Source organism: Apium graveolens, chromosome 4, assembly GCF_009905375.1.
Source record: "Apium graveolens cultivar Ventura chromosome 4, ASM990537v1, whole genome shotgun sequence".
In the NCBI taxonomy this organism is placed as follows: Eukaryota; Viridiplantae; Streptophyta; class Magnoliopsida; order Apiales; family Apiaceae; genus Apium; species Apium graveolens.
The window spans coordinates 270,452,990-270,458,207 of NC_133650.1; positions in this window are offsets into that span (position 1 = coordinate 270,452,990).

Below are 5,218 nucleotides of genomic sequence, written 5' to 3' on the forward strand. Positions count from 1 at the left end.
CTTTCTTTGGTTCAGTCTGAGATAGAAAGTAATGATAGAGACATTCATTTGTTGTTATTGTTCTAGTTTTGATACCTGCTTCAGGATCTCCAATTATTAAGTCAGGTGTGTGTAATTTAGTCCACTTCCTTGCAGATGGAAGTTGATCTCTAGAACTGGATCCTCCCCGTTGATCCATGCTGTCTCCATCAGCATTTTCTGATGCTCCCCCTGAAGTTATGCTCTCTGAGGTTCCAGAATTTGAGTTGAATCCTTCTGGAATTGAAGAATCATAGTTTCCAGAATTATCAGAGTTTGGCTCATCAGAACTTGATGAATCAAAACTTGAAGAGCAAGTGACTGGTTCTGATGCTTCTAGAGATGTGGTATGATCATCAACTTGCTCCCCCTGAACAGGTGCATTTTCCTTTGGAGCAGTTACCACAGTTTCAATGACATCAGAATTTAACCCATCAGAACTTACAGGATTGGGATTTAGGTTATCAGAATTTACAGAATCAGAATTTATATCTTTATTTTCAAATCTCAGCTGATCATGATCATTGAAATTGTTAGATATATTTGATAATGTCATGTATAATATGATTTATATTTAGTTTTCAGATCTTACTTAAACAGGACAAATCAGTACTTAACTGAAATCAGTACTTATACTGAAGTCAGAACTTAAATCATCAGTACTTAAGGTTCAGGAGATATTTATCAGAAGATAATACCAGGACTTAAAGGAAATATTCAGATAAGGAAGGTAGCTGATTTACAGGAAGAGAAGATCTAGACAAACGTAAGAAGAGATATGCATGAAGAAGAAATTCCGTGAAGAATGGAATACTTGGAAGAAAAGATATGTGATTGATATATTTTAGGAAGCGGAATTATATTCCATATCAATTAGCGATTATCTTGTAACTGTGTAGTATATAAACACAGACATAGGGTTTACATTATAAGTGTTATCATTATCGAGAAGATTATTGATTGTAACCCTAGCAGCTCTCGTGATATTTGTTCATCACTGAGAGAGGACAGTTCCATACTGTAACAGAGTTTATTGTTTTGAATAAAGTTTTTTTCTGTTACTTGAGTTATTAGAGTTCGATATGATTGTGATATACACTGTATTCACCCCCCTCTACAGTGTGTGTGTGACCTAACAAGTGGTATCAGAGCCTATCTGTTAACACACAAATAGTTTAAGATCCAAAAATAATCATGTCTAAAGTAGAAACTCCAACTAAGCCCACCAAAACTGAAGAACCTCCAAAGACACAAATCCATAGCCGATATGAGGCTATTAGAGTTCTCATATTGAGACCATCTGAATATCCCATATGAAAGGTGAGGATAACCATGTTTCTGGAAGCAACAGATCCAGAATATCTTGATAGAATCAAGGAAGGGCCTCACAAACCAACCAAACTCGCTGTTGCAGTTGCAGATGAAGCAGTTGTTATTTCCAGTGGACTAACAATGAGATTTACAGAAGGGGGGTTGAATGTAAATCTCAAAACTTTTTCAAGTTTTGAGCAGTTTCTAAGGCTAAGTGTTTGAGTGATCAAATGTGTGTGAATTGCTTGAAGCTGATGCAGACAGATATATATATTCAAACACAAATGTAATGAGCACAAAGAACTTAAAAACTTTTCTGGTGGATTTGTTGTTCCACCAGAGATGTGTTATTTCAGAAAATCTGTGATTCAAAGAATTAAATCACAGCTGCATCCTAGTACAAACTAGATGATTTTCTCTTTTGATATTTCTAAACAGCTCAAGGAAAATTCATGTCTAATTACTAGCTGCTACTTGGTTTATATATCACCAAGTTTATAAGTGAAGACAAACTGTAAAATACAATTGAAAAGATTCTTCACATGTTTCTTCTTCATTTCTCTATCCAATGCAATCTAGGATAATCTGTAAATCTTTGAATACTTCCTTGTTTACATCAGAATGGAAATGCTGCATTTTCTTGATTCCTCCTAGAGGCTTCCACATTCCAGTGTGTCTCTGTCAACCCATGTGCCTCTGTCAGCTTGTGAATTGTCACTATCAACTGCTAATGAACTAAGCATCCGTTGAAGCTTTCATCCGTTGATGCCTTATCCGTTAAGGCTTTATCCGTTGAAGCTTTATCCGTTGATGCATTATCAGTTGAAGTCTTTATCCGTTGAAGCACTTATCCGTTGATGGATATTATCCATTGAAGCATTAGAGACATCCGTTGAAGCTTTGTTTCTTATCCGTTGAAGGTCTTCAATATCCGTTGACACTTCTTCACTTATACAAAATTACAAGGCATGAAATATTTACACTTAGCCCTCCTATTTGTACATCCATTAGTAGTCAACATGACTGATCATTTCCTAACAACGTCTAAGAATTACAGCTTGAAACCAGAGAGTGAAATGTGTTACAATACTAAACTTATTGCTAAGTAAAGCCACTCTTTCAACGGATAGCCAAGATGGTCTTATCCGTTGAGGCTACAAACACTAGATTTCTACTTAAGTGTTTTGCTTAACTTATCATCAAACTAATACACATATTCCTAACAATCTCCCCCTATTTATGTCTACTAGAACTGTAGGCATAAATTTGGGTTTAGCTTGATGATAACAAAACACTTAACAAATATATAAACTGTAATAAAGCAGAAATTCAAAAGTGCTACAAAAATGTATATGCTGAGATGGAATTGAAGAATTACATTATTTCCAAGGGTGCTCCTTTAGCCTGAGCAAATTACTTTCTTTTCCTTTGATCCCTGGTTTTCTTTCCTAGCCTCCTGTCATTCTCCTCTATTTGAAGTTGAAGTTGTCTGTAGAATTCAGCTTCATCTTCTTCATTGATATCTAACTTAGATTGCATATCCTTGAGAGTTTCATTACTGGCAATCTTTAGCTGATCTTCAATTCTGAAAAATCTTCTGACTCCTTTGTTGTCTCTGAACTCCATCAACCAATGAGGTGATTTGTGAATTATAATTCCTCTTTCTTGAATGAGTAAAGTTCTAGGCAAAGCATTGGGCTCCCTCCAAGTTTTCCTTATGTTGGCAATCTTGTTGAGAATCTCAGTCTTGGCAGTCCTGGTAAAGCCAGAATCCCTTTGTATGGCTGAGTAGACTCTAATCAAGGTAGAGTAGCCTTCATTCAGAATTCTGTGAAGAGGCCATGTTCTTTCCCCAGCTCCTTTGTATTTGAACACTAGTCTTTCTGTTAGCTGTCTGTAGGCAGCTATTCCCCTTACTTCCTCCAGCTCATCCAGATAGAGTTCAATGTCTGAAAATTCTTTTATGTCACAAATGTGAACATAATCATCTTTAGAGGTTTGAGGTTTAGGTTTAGGCTTCTGTGCGAATTTGGTTAAGGCTTTAGAGGGTGTTGATTTGATTCTTCTTTTCTGCTTCTTTGATGGTGGAGAAGAAGTTAGGAAGGTGGGCAATTTGATGGTGTCCCAATCAATTGGTTCCTCCTTGGGAATGATTGTTTCACCATGAATGTTCATGAAGGGGTCAGGTACAATGGGTTCAGGAATAGAGGGCAGTGGTTTGGATATTGATTGGGTTTCTTCAGTCTTATCTACCTTCTTTCTCTTTGCATTGACCTTCTTTTTTTCCCTTTCTGCCATTCTTCCTTACTTCTTTCCTCCATCTCAGTACCAACCATGTCCCCCATAGCTTCATCTTCACCTTTGTCTTCAATTTCTTTCTGTTCTTCAGCCTGACTTGACTTTAGCTATTTTTCAAGCTTTGCTTGTGCTCTTTTGTCAGCCTTTAGTTGTTTGGCTTCTTCCTTCAACCTTTTGGTTTCTTCCCTCTTGGCTATTGAGAATTTGGGATGTCCTTGCATCACACATATGCTCTTTCCCTCTCTGAAGATAATAGCCATGTTTCTCCTTACAGCCTCATCCATGGTCTCTTTGAGATATGCAATACTTCTACCTAAAAGCTTGTCCTCATCAGCTTTTGGAAGAGGAAAATCCACCTCTTTTAGAGGATTCTTATAGAGTCCTTATTGGATCTGTTATTGGGCTTGAGAACCATAGGTTGCAGATCTTTGGAAGAAGTTTCTCTATCCTTATGCCTCCCTACTGGCTTGAGTTCCATAATAATTGATTCCACTTTTGTGCTATGCTTCACAGATTGTGATTGAGAAGTTGTAGAACCAAATATTAGTTGCATCTTTTCATCAATCTTCTTCCTTTGCTCTTTGACTTGCAATTCAGCTGCTACTATCTGGATTAGATCAATTCCATCTAGCTTTCCTTTGACTTGAATAGTTGGAGAAGTTGTGATGACAGGAACTAGCACTTGAGAAATCTGAACTGTTGTAGATGGCTCTCCTTCCCCTTCCCCTTTATTCTCCCCCTTTTTGTTATCATCAAGAATAGGGGTCAAGCCTTGTGCTTGTGCCAGCTGCATGAGTAGATTTATTTGAGTTTGTTGATTCTGAAGGATGGTGGCCATAGAGTCTTCAATGATGTGAACCCTATCTTCCAATCTGGCCAGCCTCTTGTCAGCATCAGATGCTTTCCTCAGTCTCCCCAACAAATCTTGCATAGTACCATAGGGTATAACTGAATCCAATTTCTCAGCATTGTAGGATTTCAGATCAGCAATGTCCTGCTTGAGCTCATCCACACTTAGATTTTGCTGGTAATGCTGCAACTGCAAGAGATGCAGAGATTCCAGATGAGCTTGAAGAATTGCCTTGGTACCAGCATCTTGAGTCTCCTGAAGGGCCTTCTGAATTGTCATGACTTGTCTGACCAAGGTGACACCAAACTCTCCTGGTGTTGATGGTTTTGCCCATGCCCATTCAGGAAGATCAGGAACAGAACTTGGGCCTGCTACTCCCCCTAAGTTCATGCTCTCATTCAAAGAATTAGAGTCATCATCATTAGAATTTACTCCAAATTCTTCAGATGGCTCACCAGCTTGAGAAGGCAGCCTGTTGACAGCAGCTTTGTCTCTGAGAAGAGATTCTGAAGTGTGTACAATGTGTAGTGTATGTTCTGCCTCCACATTGCCCTGTGCAGCCAATAATTGATAGCTGAAACAGGGTGAGTAAAAGTGTCAGCATCCAAGGAAATGTTATCAATGATAGCTTTGTAATGTTGCTGAAATTGTCTTCCCTTGTCTGCATCATCCACTTTCATTAACTCACTAGCAATGGCTGGATCCACCCTTATAGCTTCTGTACCTGCCTTTCTCTCAATT